Source organism: Macaca mulatta, chromosome 17, assembly GCF_049350105.2.
Source record: "Macaca mulatta isolate MMU2019108-1 chromosome 17, T2T-MMU8v2.0, whole genome shotgun sequence".
Taxonomy (NCBI): domain Eukaryota; kingdom Metazoa; phylum Chordata; class Mammalia; order Primates; family Cercopithecidae; genus Macaca; species Macaca mulatta.
Window position 1 is genome coordinate 68,002,094 of NC_133422.1, and position 17,119 is coordinate 68,019,212.

Here is a 17,119-nt window from a genome sequence, read left to right on the forward strand (position 1 = left end):
TATTATTATTTAAAATGGAAACTTTATGGGATTCAGAAAGCCATCCCTTGATAAACTTGGCTCCTTTCCATGTTTTTGTTTTTGTTTTTGTTTTCTTGCATAGCTCTGAAGAGTTTTCAACACATACAAGGAGTTAAAAGATTTCTAAGAAGCAACAGTTCGGTCAGTAACAAGCATGCGTCCCTTTGGCAGGCAATCGCTCATCTCCACGACGCCGGCCCGCCTCACCTACTATTTGTCTGTGTCTCTGTGGCTGTTGTGTGGTTGGCATCTACCCCCAGGCTGGCGTGCCAAAGGAGTGAATGAACAATGGGATACCCTGGCACTGGCGGGTGTTTTAATAACTGTGGAAAATGAGGAATTTACAGATGCATGATTCAAGCTCCCACTTCAAAGGTCCCCCACCAAAATCCTCCTGAAATGAGAAGCAATACTACTGAACATAATGCAACCTTTTGCATGGCTGCCCAACATGACTATAAATCTTTGTGTGCAGTGTTTGGGAAAGTTACATGGCTGGGAAACCGATGCCCTGCTTTCATCCGGAATTTATGTGTAGTGTTCAGTAGGTAGGTGCTGTCTGGGAAATATGAGGGATGTAATAGGAAGTAATTTGCTTTTCACTGGCAGTCAAGACTCAAGGCAGGCCTGGGCTCATTGAACAAGGGTTTAACCAGCAATGCTACATGGCTAGATCCTCTTGGGCCTGAACTGCCTTCACTCTGAATGGAGAACATTCTCTCCCCGCTGGTCTGAGACTGTACTGGCAAGGAGGAGAAATAAATCCTCTGTGTCCCACTCCTTTCTTCATATTCTCTGCTTTCTCATCTGCTCCTCAGTAGATATCCTGAGCCCTTATGATGCTTTCAGTGGATGCCATGTCTCCTGCAGAGGCTCCTCATTCAAGTCTGTTCTGCTCCAGATCAATTGTTTTTCTTTTCATTAATAATTACTACCATTCATCTAATGCATAGTGGGTTCCACACTGTTCATAATTTTTATTTTTTTTGAGACAGGCTCTCATTCTGCCACATGGGCTGGAGTGCAGTGGTACAATCTTGGCTCATTGCAACCTCCACTTCCCGGGTTCAAGCAATTCTCCCATTTCAACCTCCCGAGTAGCTGGAAGTACAGGTGCATGCCACCATGCCCAGCTAATTTTTGTATTTTTTTTGCAGAGACGGGGTTTCACCATGTTGGCCAGGCTGGTCTTGAACTCCTGACCTCAAGTGATCCACCCGCCTCTGCCTCCCAAAGTGCTGGGATTACAGGCGTGAGCCACCATGCCCAGCCTATTCCTAATTTTTACATAAGATAATAGCCTCAAAATGCATAAGTAACTTGCCCACGGTCACACAACTAGAATGAGAAGTAGAAATTTGAACCCAGGTCTGACGCCCAAACTCATACACTGTATGATATTCTTCACGTCTCACCTTAAAACTCAATGATGGTATTTCCCATTCTTTCAGATTAGCAGCAACAAAACTATCTACCTCGAACTTATTTCACAAATAGCATTTATATTTTAGCTGGGTCTTCTTGGACGTGGTGCCTCAGTAGAAAGTCGTGATTGTTGTTGTTAGATTTTCCCACACTGTGGCAAATGTAGACGAGAGGGTGGCACCTTCTGATTGCCTATGAAAAATACCAGCCAGATGCGGAGGCCTGTGGTTTGCTGGCCTGCTTCATCCAGTCCATGACAGAGTGGTGTAGCTATTACTACCAGACAGGATGAATCCTGGACAGTGCTCTCTGGGCACTGTTGATGTTTGCCTTGATGATTCTTCTTTCTTCCCTTTAAGACGGACCAGTGTTTTATTTGATGTCTCCTTCTGATATGCCAAATACCTTCAATTCAGGCTGAGGTCAAGTGCTTTCTAAAAACTTCCTTTATAAGGTTCCTCTCTTAGGCAGATACTACATATGAAATAATAACTGCCAGCAGTAGCCAAAAGACCCTGTGCTATATTATTTTTATCATCTCATCCTCACTATAAAATATTTGAGAAGTGTAATTTTACTTCTGAGGTATTTAAATGAGGAAACTGAGATAATTTAAGAGATTTTTCTAAAGCCACACTGCTTAGCAAATCTGGACCTTAAACTGACACAGTCATCCAGGCAATGTGAGGAGTCTAGTTATGGCTGATGTGGCATACAATTCATCACATTTTTACCAGCTCCATAATTAGAAACTGGGTGGTTATGCGTGGTTTACTGTGGTAGAGATTGATGATGGTTCAGTTAAGGATCAAAGAAAAATCATTTCCCAGTTCTCTATCCATTCATATTGTTGTGTGTGTGTGTGTGTTTTTTTTTTCAAATCTTCCTAATTTTCCTTTTTTTCTCTCTTCTTTCCCAGAATGAGTGCAAGCCAAGAAACCTTTGGAGTGTGACTTTGGGGCCAGGCAGTGTTTCGATGCCACATAATGATATAGTAGTGCATCATCAGTTGCTAGATCTGGGTTTCCTTGGGTGATGGAGTGTTCTTCCTGGAAGCCTAGGGCAGGGGAAGGAGGCTGGGGGCATGAACAAAACTGTCGGTGTTCTATCAAATCGGTACAAAACTTTGAAAAGTTCTTTTATTTTTTCCTTTCTTCTTATATATTGAAAATATTTTAAGGATATGTATATCTCCTTAAGTTTTTGCTTTGATTACAATGTTTTTATTCTTCTTCAGTTCTAAGTGTTTTAGAAATTTCCATATAGGTTTTCTGCATCTCATGAGTTATTTGGGAGTATGTTCCTGAATTTCCAATTGTACGGACTTTTCTTTCTTTTTTTTTTTTTTAGACAGTCTCACTCTGTAGCCCAAGCCGGGGTGCAGTGGCAAAATCTTGGCTCACTGCAAACTCTGCCTCTGGGGCTCAAGCGATTCTTGTGCCTCAGCCTCCCAAGTAGCTGGGACTACAGGCGCCCACCACCACGCCTGGCTAATTTTTTGTATTTTAGTAGAGACGGGGTTTCACCGTGTTGCCCAGGGTGGTCTTGAACTCCTGAGCTTAGGCCATCTGCCTGCCTTGGCCTCCCAAAGTGCTGGGATTACAGGCATGAGCCACCACACCCGGCCTAGATTTTTAACTTATTTATTTTTATGTTTAATGTCTAACTTGATTACAGTGTGATCTGAGAGTATGGCCCCTCTGTACTGATTCCCTGAAATATGTTAAAACTGGGTTTAGGACATCGTTTTTTGGTTCATTTTTGTAAAATTCTCATGTGTATTTCAGAAAAATATTTATTCTCTAATGATTTGGTTCAGGGTTCTATGTTTGTCGACAATTTATTTAAGCTCATTGATTTTGTCATTGATATCTATTTCCTTCCTTCCTTCCTTCCTTCCTTCCTTCCTTCCTTCCTTCCTTCCTTCCTTCCTTCTTTCTTTTCTTTTCTTTTTTCTTTTCTGTTCTTTTCTTTTCTTTCTTTTTCTTTTGACAGAGCCTTTCTTTGTTGCCCAGTCTGGAGTCGCATGATCATGGCTCACCGCAGGCCCAACCTCCCTGGCACAGGGGGATCTTCCCACCTCAGCCTCCTGAGTAGCTGGGACTACAGGCACAGGCCACCATGCCTGGTTGATTTTTGTGTTTTTTTGTAGTTACGGGGTTTGCCATGTTGCTCCGGCTGGTCTCAAACTCTTCCTCAGCCTCCTAAACTGCTAGGATTACAGGCATGAGCCACCACACCCAGCCGAAACCTATTTTTTAAATTTTTCTCTGCTTAATTTCTCAATCAAGGAGATAGGTATGTTGAAAGCTCTTACTATATGATGACGAATATGTGAATTTTTGCAGTTTGTTAATTTTTGCTTTATAAATTTCCAAGTTATATTAGATGTGCACAAATATAGAATTATTATATCATACTGGTAAGTTGAATGTTTAAAAATTATTATGTAGTAGAGACTCTTTATCTTCAATAATGCTTTCTGCTTTAAAGTCTATTTTGTCAAGCTAATTTTATGCTCCTAGGTCTTTTTCTTTTCTTTTTTTCTTTTTTTTTTTTTTGAGACGGAGTCTCGCTCTGTCGCCCAAACTGGCGTGCAGTGGCCGGATCTCAGCTCACTGCAAGCTCTGCCTCCCAGGTTTACGCCATTCTCCTGCCTCAGCCTCCCGAGTAGCTGGGACAACAGACGCCCGCCACCTCGCCCGGCTAGTTTTTTGTATTTTTTTTTAGTAGAGACGGGGTTTCACCGTGTTAGCCAGGATGGTCTCGATCTCCTGACCTCGTGATCCGCCTGTCTTGGCCTCCCAAAGTGCTGAGATTACAGGCTTGAGCCACCGCGCCCAGCCCTCTTTTCTTTTCTTTTGGTTAGTATTTGTCTACATAGTTTTTACTTTTGGCCATTCTTATGTATATTTTATAAATGTGTCTCTTCTTAAGAATGCATATCTTTAAAAGAAACAAAAAATCAGACAACCTTTGTCTTTCAATTGGACATTTCAGATTTTTTGTATTTAGTGTGATTTGGGAGTGTATTTTGACTTGTTTCTTACAATTTGCCTTGTTTTTCACATTCTATTTCTGTTCTTTTAGGAATAATATTGGAAATTTTTCTTTCATTTCAGAAGACATGATCCTCATATTTTAATAAGGTATAATATGCTACTGTGTTCATGAAGCCAAGGCACAGTGGTGAATTTAACAACAACAACAAGTATGTAGATTTCAAATTTCAGACACTGCCAAAATATAAATCATTTGTCTGATGGCTGAAAGAAATCCTAAACTCTTTCCTTTATATGGTTTTTGTCTTGCGATATGCTTGTTAAGTCATGAAAACACTATAACTATTTCTCACAAATGGATTTAATAACAAGTTTCCTCTCTTTTCTTATTTGTTTCTTATTTGCACCGTTCCCACCATGTCTGGATGTGTTTCTGGCTTCCAGGTTTCTACAGATTCTAGATGGAGCGCCCTCTCTTCGTTCCCTGACTTCTGCCTTACAGGTCCTCTTGCAGGTAGCAACACAGGTGTCTATAGCCACTCACAACCCGCAGGCTCTAGCAACTAAAACAAAGAAACAATTATGCTTTTACATTAGAGATGTTTAATAAACAAAGAAAAATAAAGCTCAGAGACTTGTATGGAGGTGTAGGGTGAGAGGGTGAGATTTTTAAAGTTCACAGAACCTTTCCTAAATAATCAGAGAGACCAATATCATTACTGTCTTTTTTTGTTTTGTTTTGCTTTGTTTGTTTGTTTTTGTATTGCCCTGTCTCCCTGTGCTGTTGGATTCCCCATATATTTACCTGGTTTTCACATCCCATCAGGTATCCCTGTTCTAACTAATTCTACACTGTGACTTATTCAAGAGCTGTTGGGTGATGTTACAACATAACTCCAATTTTCCGTTGCTCAATGAGAAACATTTTTTAGGAGTCACTGTGAGAATTGAAATGGAAGTTGTGGGTACACAGGAGCCCTAGGAAGAGACTTCGTTTTAGATACTCTCCATATACCTGATGGTATTCAGAAGTTAACAAAGATCAGTAGAAACTTAAAAATACTATCAAATACCTCTTTTACCATTAACGATCCCACAATAAGGTATTGCCCTCTATTGATAAACTCTGGTTCCAGTTCTTCACATGATCTGTTCAGACTTTTTACTTCTGGTTGGCTCCTCTCAGCTGTTGACCAGTGTGTGCTCAAGAAATGCAAACTAACATTTTATATACATCTAAACAGATTCTAGTCAGGCACAGCGGCTCACGCCTGTAATCCCAGCACTTTGGGAGGCCAAAGTGGTGGGATCACCTGAGGTCAGGAGTTCAAGACCAGTCTGACCAACATGATGAAACCCTGTCTCTACTAAAAATACAAAATTTAGCCTGGTGTGGTGGCACGCACCTATAATCCCAGCTACTTGGGAGACTGAGGCAGGAGACTCGCTTTAACCCGGGAAGTGGAGGTTGCAGTGAGCCGAGATAGCACCACTGCCTTCCAGCCTGGGCAATAGAGTAAGACTCTGTCTCCAACAAACAAACAAACAAACAAACAAACAACAACAACAACAAAACCAAATTCTTATAAGGCAAGCAAATTTGCTGGGGGAAAATCCAATGTGGATAACTACTGGTCTTATGATGAATAGTCTGTGGACATTGGTCTGTCTCCAATTATTCTATCAGTTTTGGCTAACTTTGGAAGTCAAGGCCATAGGAAATCTTTTTCTCTTTAAAAATAGTTTTAGGAGATAAGGATCAAAATTAAATACCCATAGCAGGTGTTTGTCTACAAATGTGTGCATGCATTGGCACATGGCTGCTTGAATGTGCAGTGTGTGCCAGCTTGATAACTGTGGGTGGAATTTGGGCATTAGCTCTAGAAAATGCAACCTGCAGAATATTTTCTTTTTTTCTCATCTGAACAAAAGCATCACAGGACTGTGTCTTTTCTACCTGAGCTGTAATGATTCAGAACTGAACACTGAGAGATGAGTTGTTCATGTGAGATTAATGTGCTTACTCCCTAAAGCATCCCCTTCAAATGCAAATCTTTATAAAGTACAGCATACACTTTGCTGCCTTCTTTCATGGAGTACACTAGATAGAATTTAACCTTGTCTGGATGGGTAGAATCATTATTAGAAAACTGGTGTTTTTCAATACAAGAATAGAGGATGCCCATGGAGTTATTGAGCTGTGTGGAGATGTAGGCCCTGATTAAATGCCCTGCAGGCTATAGTTATTGAGTTTTTCTTATTTGCTGCCCATAATTTTTCTATTTCTGTCTTATGGTAAAACCGACATTCCTATTTTTAATTCCTGCCCTATTAGCCATTCTTGACATTTATTGTTTAAATTGACAGATTGTTGGTCATTACTGGAGATAGGCAATGTTTACACAATGCTTTTTATCCTATTCTCTTTACTTGGAATGTGTTTGAATATTCCCAAGGTGGATTGGATAGGAGAGAGGAGCAATTTAACTTTAGGGGAGGTGGCCAGGCATGGTGGCTCACGCCTCTAATCCCAGCACTTTGGGAGGCCGAGGTGGATGGATAACTTGAGGTCAGGAGTTTGAGACCAGCCTTACCAACATGGTGAAACCCTGTCTCTACTAAAAAACAAAAAACAAAAAACAAAAAAATTAAAATGAGCTAGGTGTGGTGGCACAAGTCTGTAATCCCAGCTACTAGGGAGGCTGAGGCAGGAGAATCGCTTGAACCTGGTAGGCAGAGGCTGCAGTGAGCCGAGATTGTGCCATACCACTCCATCCTGGGTGACAGAGAGAGACTCTGTCTCAAAAAAACAAAAACAAGAACAAAAACAAAAAACAAAACTTTAGGGGAGGGCTTATGGCATGACACTTCCCAAAGATGGCTGCAACAGTCCTCCAGGCCACATCACCCTCTAAATTGTGGCCTTGACCCCCACTGGGAGATGGAGTCTACATTCTATTCTCTTATGCCTAAGTAGGTTTGTGACAATTATGGCAGAAGGGATGCTATGTGTCTTCCAATTCTAGGTGTTAAGAGGCAATGTAGGTTCTCCTCTATCACTCTTATTTTTGAAGTTCTGAGCTATCAGGCAAGACATCTGACTCTACTAAGACTTCCGGGCTATGAGGAAGCCCAGGCCACATGCAGATGGTACAGTTAATAGCTCCAGCTGAGGACCAGGCTGACAGGCATCAACCTCCAGGCACATGCGTGAAGACACCTCCAGATAATTCCAGCCTTCATGTCCTGAACACCCCTCCTCCAGCTGTTGAGTCTTCCCAGCTGAGACCACAGACATCATGGAATGGTGACAAATATCCCTGCAGCACCCTTTCTAAATTCCTGAACTGCAGAATCCAGAGTGGTTAGACAGTAACTGGAACAAGGCCCCAGGGATTCTTCTGGAAGTAGAAACCAAGAGTTTTAGTTTATAGTCTTTGCAAAATGCTATGTGGGGTAGTGGTTAAGATATTGAGCTCTGGAGTTAGACAGATTTGGATTCAAATCCTGAATCCATCAGATGTTATACCTTTTTCAGCTTCAATTTCCTCACCGGTAAAATGGGGACACTCCTCATATTCTGTCATAGGGTTTTGTGATGATAGTGTATTCAGTATAAAGTATTTAGCAGGATGATAACACAAAATAAATACTCATACCTTTTTGCCGTGTGTGTGTGGAATAAGATTGAATTCTCAAAGATTCCTATTACTGCCTTCCTGATTCTCAGCTGTGTTCCAGATAACTGAGATTTCTAGACAGATGAAGCTCTACTGTATTATGATTAAGATTTGATAATGCTATTTTCACAACTTAAAACTGGGAAGGAAATACCAGTGCATACATTCCGAAGCAGAGGTTGCTAGACTGTAAGGCTGAGGCGGGCAGAGACCACATCTCTTATTATTCTGTCTTCAGAGTTAAGCACAACTGAAGACCACAGAAAGTGCTCAATAAATACTTTTCGTATGAATCGCCTTAAGATTCTATTCATGTAACCTTTAGATTACACAAAGGATGGGGGATCACCTCCTTATCACTTATTTTCATAGGCCTAAAAAATTTCCACATTGATTACAATGTTTTTTCAGATGACTTAATTTGCTTAGGGCCGTGGAAGCACACAACTATGTTTTTATTTGTTTATTTATTTATTTATTTATTTATTTTGAGACAGAATCTTGCTCTGTCACCCAGGCTGGAGTGCAGTGGCACAATGATCTCTGCTCACTGCAAACTCCGCCTCCTGGGTTCACGCCATTCTCCTGCCTCAACCTCCCAAGTAGCTGGGACTACAGGTGCCCACTACCAAACCCGACCATGTTAGCCATGATGGTCTTGATCTCCTGACCTCATGATCCGCCCGCCTCGGCCTCCCAAAGTGCTGGGATTACAGGCGTGAGTCACCACGCCTGGCTGGAAGCACATAGCTATTAAGATAACCACTTTTTGTATTTGTATACCAAAAATATTTTCCCCATATTCTTGGGATATTATGATGGATATTAAATAATTTGTTAAGTAATTAGCCCAATGCATTTTTTTCATAAAATGCTTACAATTTTGGTTTTTATGATTCAGAGGCCAAACTGGTAATTTTAAGTCAGCACTGTGATTTCAATTAATTATCACTTTAAACTTCCTTCATAATTGCAGTCACACTAGGCAGCAGCTCAATTTTCTTGTCACAACATATAGAACTTTAATTACAGTGAAAATTATGAATTATGGCAAGGGATTTTGCTATATTCTAGTAACCCAATTTTAATGGAAATACTACGTTCTGATTTTTATTCGGTGAAACAGGATATAAACTTCTCTGTGGGAGTTATGTAACCTTGAAACCTTTAGAATTTTATTGATGACGAATATAGAGGCTACGAAAGCAAATTCCATTTTCCAAGGTCCAAAGTTCCCGGACTATCCTCACAGATTAGTTTATGCTATGGTAACAATACAAAATTTCTTTGTCACACCACGTCCATTTTTTTTTTGTATTTTTTTTTTAATCGGCCCAAAATGTCAGTCCAAGTCCATTTTAGATTTAGATGACCCACCATGTGGTGGCTCCACCTTCCAGGCCCTGTGAGCTTGGGGCAGCTGTGTCTCAGCATCTGGATTTACCATCACTGTGGCAAGGGAACCAGCACAGAGAACCTCACCTGGACTCTGGATGCCTCAGCTCAGAAATGACACCTGTCACTTTCACTTCACACTTCATAGGCCAGCACAAGTCAAATAGCTATGTTTAATTTCACTAGGTAGGGAAGAGTCATTCTCCTATATGTAAAAGAATAGGGGCTGGGGCAGGAGAATCGCTTGAACCAGGGAGTCAGAGGTTGCAGTCAGCCGAGATCACGCCACAGCACTCTAGTCTGGTGACAGAGCGAGATTCCGTCTCAAAAAACAAAACAAAACAACAACAACAAAAAAAACAAGGAAACATTGTAATGCTCTAGCAAGTAACATAGAGGTTGTAAGAACCGGTTCAACATCTTTTTTTTCAGGCAAAACTTCTTTTCCTCCAACTTGATGAAAATTACATTGAATACAAATGGAATCTTACATCTTTAATGTGATTAGTACAACTTAAAGTGCTGTAAAGTATGGTACTTACAGCAGAATGGGATCTTATAGGAGGTGGTTCTGTCTTGGATTCTTTCCAGGGGGTGGGGATGCTGAGTGCTGGAATTGCCATAGGGACTTGGTTACAATATTGCTTTGCTGAGAATGCAGTTCTGAGGCAGGGACCTAGAGGATGATACCATAAGGAGGCTCTCCTTTAATTATCTCCCCTGGTGTGGGACTGGGAGCTAAGATACACAGTTTGAAAAGTAATCAGGGCAACTACAGCCAAATATTGTTGCACTTTAGATAGGAACTACAGGGACTGAAATATCTACCTTTCTTTTCCTAAGAACCATCTTGATACCACTTCCACCCCCTATCTGTCATTGTCCTGTGCTCAATCTAAAGAATGTCCACACAAAGCGAAGGTCTGATAAGACCGCATCTATGAGGTGCATTAAGTCTCTAATCTTTTTTCCCCTTTAAATCAAAAAGAGTATATTATATAGTTGTTGATTTTTAAATGCGGAATATGATTTCTTGTCATGATTTTCTACTACTGCATATGGGCTCTGGGTCTATGCAAGGAAAGTGTCAATAATTTGAAACTGTTGACACTTTCTGTTATGTCACTAACAGCCTTTGGCCAATAAGTGCTAAGCAAGTTCTTGGTGAGGAGACTTTGGTCCAATACGTTGTTGGTACAACCTTGGGCCAATCTGTTAACTGAAATGTACCATTGTGACATCTGGGTAATGAGGAGTCAAATACTTAGTGCCCTTTGTGTTTCTTCCATACCACAAAATAATCTCTACATGTAACTAATAAATGAACTTTCCCAGCACACTGTTTTTGTTGCATTATTACAGATTTAACTTGTGAGCATCTACAGGGTTGGGGTGGGGTGGCATGCTGTTGAAGTCTGTAAGAGTGTTTATGCAATTGCCTTTCCCAGTGACAGTCATTTAAGAAGCAATCTACATCAGAGAATGTGCTTGAGGTTTAGTGTTTGTCCACATTTTCCATTGTTCTATCATTACCACATGTGCAATTTTTATTCCTAACAGCATTTTGATAGTTTGTCAACTTTTCAATAAAAACAGGGCCTTGCACTAAAGGATGTTGTCCTGCAGTACGACTGAGAACAATAACCATGTACCAGGTACCCATATAGTGTGTTGGTGTCAATATTTGAAAAACAGAGCATCAGTATCCTGGCCTGATGGCATTATAGCATGGATTGTTTACCAGAGTGATGGCACATTCTAGGAAAGGACAATGAGAAGAAGGCATATTTCAAGAAAAAGAACTGATTGCTGCAGCTAACGAAAAAGGTTTAATTGTATTTTTTTCTTATTCTCTCTTGATTGTTCTCAATATATTTTTCTCAATATATTGTCATACAATACCATGTGCATTGTTACTTTTATTCCTTCATTCATTTAACAATCATGTGTTGGTTGCTATGTGACAGGAAACGGCTAAAGATAAAGAAATATGATCTTAAAGGATCTGCTGTCAAGTAAGGGATATACATTGATTGGGAATTAGAAAAATGGAGTGGAAATAAAAACAAGGTGACATGGGAGCACCTAGAAGGGCCTATAGAAGTATCTAGGAGAGGAGCCAGGCATGGTGGCTCACGCCTGTAATCCCAGCACTTTGGGAGGCTGAAGCGGGCAGATCACCTGAGGTCAGGAGTTTGAGACCACCCTGGCCAACATGGTGAAACCCTGTCTCTACTAAAAATACAACTAATTAGCCAGGCATGGTGGTGCATGCCTGTGGTTCCAGCTACTCGGGAGGCTGAGGCAGGAGAATCACTTGAACCTGGGAGGCAGAGGTTGCAGTGAGCCAAGATCACGCTACTGAATTCCAGCTGGAGTGACAGAGCGAGACTCAGTCTCAAAAAAAAAAAAAAAAAAAAAAAAAAAAAAAAAAAAAAAAAATTATCTAGTAGAGGAAGGGGAAAGAAGAAAGATAATCATGGCCTTCTGAGTCTTGAAGGATATACACAAGTGGATCAAAGGGTAATGACCACTCTAGGCAGAGGGAAGAGCCCAGAGACATCAGCCCTCATGAGTGTTCAGGGAGTGGCAAGTGATATGTGAGGATGGAGCATCAGGTGAGGAAGGCTTGTCAATCAAGGTCTGGAAGCCTCACAACCCAAGACTTTGGTGCCCCAGTAAGGAGTGAACTCCATCCTGGTGGCGCTGGGGGCACTGAAAAGCTGGAGACAAGGAGAGTTAGAATGTGATTCCCACGTCAGGAAGATGACTCTAAAGGCCAGGTGGAGTTTGGACGTCAGGCTGCCGTTTTCCAGGTCAGAGATGATGACCACAGTGGCAGTGGGCATGGCAAGAAAAGGAAAGATGGGAGATGTTTAGACTATAAAATTAAGAGAGCTTGTTAAGTGATTGAATGTGGAGGCTTAAAGAGAGGAATGACCAAGGATGGTTTTTATGTTTCTGACTTGTGTGACTAGCATTAGACAAAATAAGGAATATAGGGGAATCATCTTTGAAGGAAAGATGAGTTTGAGATGCCTGAAAATTGAAAATGATATGCCCATTAATGCAATAATACTGGCTAACATTTATTGAAAGCTCAGTATACACCAAATATTGTCATAAAGTATATATTTTAATCAATTTAGTCCCCACACCACCCTAACAGCTATTGTTAGTTTATTTCATCAAATCTGAGGTACCATCCATTGTAAGACACATCTTGATTCAAAGATGTTACAATGTTCCTCTTAGAATTAATACAATATAATATTATTCCTATTTTATAGATGTAGAAACTGAGGCAGAGAGATTAAGTAATTTACTCAAAGTCACATAGTAAACGGAGGAGCTGGGCTTCCTAAGCAGTCTGCCTCTCGAAATTTTTCATTTAATCACTGTACCACATCTCATGTTGGAACATATGAGTCTCAGGAAAGTGATCTGGGATGGAGATAGAGATCTGAGAGTCGTCAATCAAACATTCTCCATTAAATGGCAGAGGTGGAGATAGTGTTTATAGCACATAACTAATAAAGTTGTGATAAGGTCCTTTAAATTAAAACTGAAATAACTTTGATAACTATAACCAAATGCCCCTTTTGATATATTAAAACACCTCAAAATATCAGAGTACACATATTTCAGGCATTTTATTTTTTATAAGAGAAACTAAAGATACAACATCAACGAAGTTGATCAGAATTTCCCAATAAAAAGTGTAAGTTTCCAGAGAGGAGGCTGTGGCGCAGTTGATTTTCTTAAACCATCAGCTTCTGAGTTCCCTAAGCACATGGCCATTTCCTCACATGTTTTGTGAAATGACAGCCGAGAGGTGGAGTGGAATGGAAATCTAGAAATCACTGCCATGCAAATGTGCAGAAGCAAAGCTCTATGTTTGCATGTAAAGCTCATGGTATCTGCAGTCCTGGGAAGAATTAAATTCCTAACCTGTGGGCAGGTGTGTATTTGGCCACATGCCTTTACTTATTAGGCAAGACAATGTCCCTCAGCACAGTGAGTCACTGCTTTTGGATGCAATCCTTCTGACTCAAGAGTAACAACTTTGTTTTTCAGGCACAGTTTGTTTCCCCCATCTTGTCCCTCACTCCTGTCTCTCCTCCTTTTCCTACTGATTATCAGTTCCTAGTGGAGGCAGAAGAAGGGAGGAACTTACGGGTTTTAAAGACAGAAACCCAGTTTACAGAGTTGCAAGGGAAATAGTAAAGCAACATTTGGAGCCCAGTTCTCAGTTTGCTTTAAGCTTTAATCAGGCAAGAAGGATAAGGTGGGAACAGCTCCGAGGAGGTAGGTTGCAGAAAAGCAGCGTCTCCATGTCCTTCTCAGCAAGCTCAGGTGCAAAACGTAAGTGTACATTGTCTTTGAAAGGAGAATAGTCTTTGAAAGGAGAATAGTCAGGGAGAGAGGGCTGTTTCGGTAGCCAGCCTTCCAGATGGGGTCAGTACGAACAGCCTCACGAGCAGCTGCAGTTTAACCCAAACAATCACACATGTTTGTAAGTGCCTTTGGTCCAACTTGCTGATAGTGTAATGACAATAAACAGAACAAATGAAGTAGCCACTTCAGCAAGGAATGAGTTTTCGAAAGAAGAAGCCCATGTTTTTGAGAAGAATGTTTCTAAACTTCGTTTAATTTGCTGCATTTGGGCCCCTGAAAAAAAATTAATGATAACCCATATTTTAATTTGCTGTGGTTATTTAATCTCACTCTAGTTAAATCATCTTCACCAACTGTTTTTTTTTAAAAGCTTAAAAAGATTGCCTGTTTGTTTACATAAGGGTATTTGGGTAGGAAAGAATTCCATTTCTATTTCTTTATCATGGGTATAATACAACTTTCTCTATATTTTACTTTCTCATTTATTTTCTACCACGACCTCTTCTATTACCCCAATAATGCATATTAAACAATCAGATTAGCTAGATGATAAACTGCCTTATGTAAATTTTTTGAAAAGGTGGTGGCTATAAATACATTACAAGATAAATACAAGTAGTTCAAGTACCAAAGCCATCTTTGAGAGGATGAAAACATTTTTCTTTCACTAGAGTGGAGTTTGTCAGAGAGAAGGCCTGAGGCACAGAGGGAAAACATAGTAATTTTCTGAGAGGTAGAAGTAGGTGATGGACTGAGAGGTGAGTGTTCTGGAGCAGGGAGCTCAGGCAGGGCTTGGGGCAAAAACTTCTCAGAGAATGTATCCGAAGCTATATTCTGCAGCTGCTAATAGGGACTGTGAGATAGTGTCTTCCACAAGATGAGGGTTTACACTGATCTCATTTAAGACCAGATGTAGGCAAGCTGGTCTGTTACACGGCAGCTCCCTGATGTCATCAGGAATCAGGCTCTCTGCTCTCATCCTCAGGCTTACAAAACGGTTGTTGCAGCTCCAGCAATCACAACCATGACTCAAGTAGGAAAAAAGAGGAAGAAGGGCATGAGCGAAGGAGACCTGCTGATTAAGGCAGTCTCCTTTACAGAGCGTCCCCTAACATGCCACCACATCACATGCCTGTCTGTGAAGGGCTAAGCAAGGTAGTTTTCTGGACTGAGCACCCGCCTCCCTCTCCCAGTGGTTCTGCTAGTAAGGAAATAGGGGTAATGCTAATCAGATAAGATTTAGAACTCTTTATCATAAATGCAGTAGGAAGGAAAGCAGTAGATTAACAGTATTGAAGGCAAAACTTGCTTATTTTATTATTTTTGCAAGGATCAAAATTTTTCAGAAGCCAAAATGTAAATGTTGCCTTTTTGTTAAGATAATTTAGCTCTGGACACTACATAATGAATACTACAACATGTCACTGCTTTGAGGGATGGCTGGGTTATCAAGGCAACAATTAGAGAAAATTCAGATTACTGAAGAATTAAATGTTGATACTGACTGATCTCATAATTCTATAGGGCTATACTTCTGGCAAGAAGGTTACTATCATTATTACTATTTTGATTGGTGTTTGAGAGTCAGGAGATGAATGTGGAGCTGCCTTATTTTCTTTACAGCAATTTTTCAGAGGTCACTTAAATAGCTGAGTCTGCCTCCCTGTATCCCACTATGATAGGGACAAAAGGCTCCAGGGGCCCCAGCATTTGAGAACTTGTAGTCATTAGAACTTTTCTAATTGATGTCCATGGGTAATAAATGACTTTGTGCAGTTGGTGGTTGTATTTATGCTTTAAGGAAACGTAAACCTCTGATATCTATCTTGCAGCTCTTTGTCTACTGACAACCATTGATCTCTTCTCAAAAACTTCCAGTGACACGCACATGTCCCTCATCTCCACCTATCACACACAAATGGGATTTAAGAAACAAGGTCACTTCTAAAAAAGGACGTTAAAAAAACAAACCAAAAAACCTGTTAACTCTAAACAACAACTCTATTGTTACATCAAACGAAAGTAAGTAGAAGTTGTCAGAAATGTAGTTCTACCATATTTGAAATGTTTATTTTATCTTATAACCGGGGCAACCTTATGGGAACAAAGAGTGGGTTTGATGATGGAATTACTTTACATGGCGACAGTGATCTAGAATATAACCCAGATTTGGTCGGATTGTAATCACCGACTAACTGCAGAAAGCCTCTGTGCTTGGATTAGCTTCACTGGGCATGAAATAAGGCACAAAATTAACTGTGCTTTTCTTTTTCTGGAGAACTTTATACATAGCTACACCCTATGTGGAAAAGAGAAATAATTTTTGTTTTTAATACTGAACCAACTAAAAAATGTGAAAGAAATAAATTCAAGTGTGTGAAAGCATAAGGAGGCAAAGGAAATAATTCTATTATATTTATTTTTCAACAAGGGCTTACATCTGTTTCTAATTTACACAGATTATTGACACATCTGGATGTTTGGCCTTAGGAATTGTAAGTTGCTGCAGTGGCATTTATTTTTTGAATCAACTCTTCAGACCACCCTGGAACTCATGCAACTAGTTTGGAGAGGAGGTTGTGATATTTTAAATAAAGTTACCTTCTGGCATTTTGAAGCCAGTGCAAATGGGATTCTGTCATCTTGTGTTTTATAAATTGTGGTTTTGCATTTTTGACACCTGCAGGAAAAATAAGACCAAAGCCAAAAGCCTAAATGGTTTGACAATGACAAATTATAATAGCCAGATAAAGCTATCAGGGAGACGCTGGAGAATGGAGTAAGGTTAGCCACTCACTTTAACTGTAGGGGACCCCAGATTTCAGCAGAAACAAAATAGCCAGTGACTGATGAAAATGCTGTTTTAACGTGGCCTGATGGGAGCATACATTCTAACAGAGAGAATGGGATTGCTCGAAAGTAGGTTTGATTAATACTTTACCTCTTGGACTGATGCCTTTTGTAATCGGGAGCTAACTTTTCTCCCTATGTGGTCTGATTGTAGTAATTTATTCCAGGAGTATGAACAATGGGAATCATGGAGTAGACCTTTCAGATTTGAAAAAACAAAAACATGCTGAAACACTTATTTCATGGCAAATATTTCTTAAATGGAGTAGCATGATTTTATTAAAAGCAACAGAAGACCATACATCAAAATCCTAATGCAAATTGGGGAAAACAAAACAAAATGCTCCT

General features: G+C 40.3%; 1 long non-coding RNA gene across 4 annotated transcripts in view; it reads left to right on the forward strand.

Moving 5' to 3' along the window:
* The window catches only part of LOC144336294 (uncharacterized), a 66,117-nt gene extending 49,573 nt beyond the window's left edge, over nt 1-16,544 (forward strand). For 3 of the 4 annotated variants that reach the window (XR_013407924.1, XR_013407923.1, XR_013407926.1), the window contains 2 exons: nt 104-11,350; nt 15,754-16,544. This is a non-coding gene — a long non-coding RNA (uncharacterized LOC144336294). The remainder of the gene's footprint in view (nt 1-103; nt 11,351-15,753) is intronic. The other variant, XR_013407925.1, reaches the window with a different exon arrangement.
* Nucleotides 16,545-17,119: the final 575 nt, after the last annotated feature.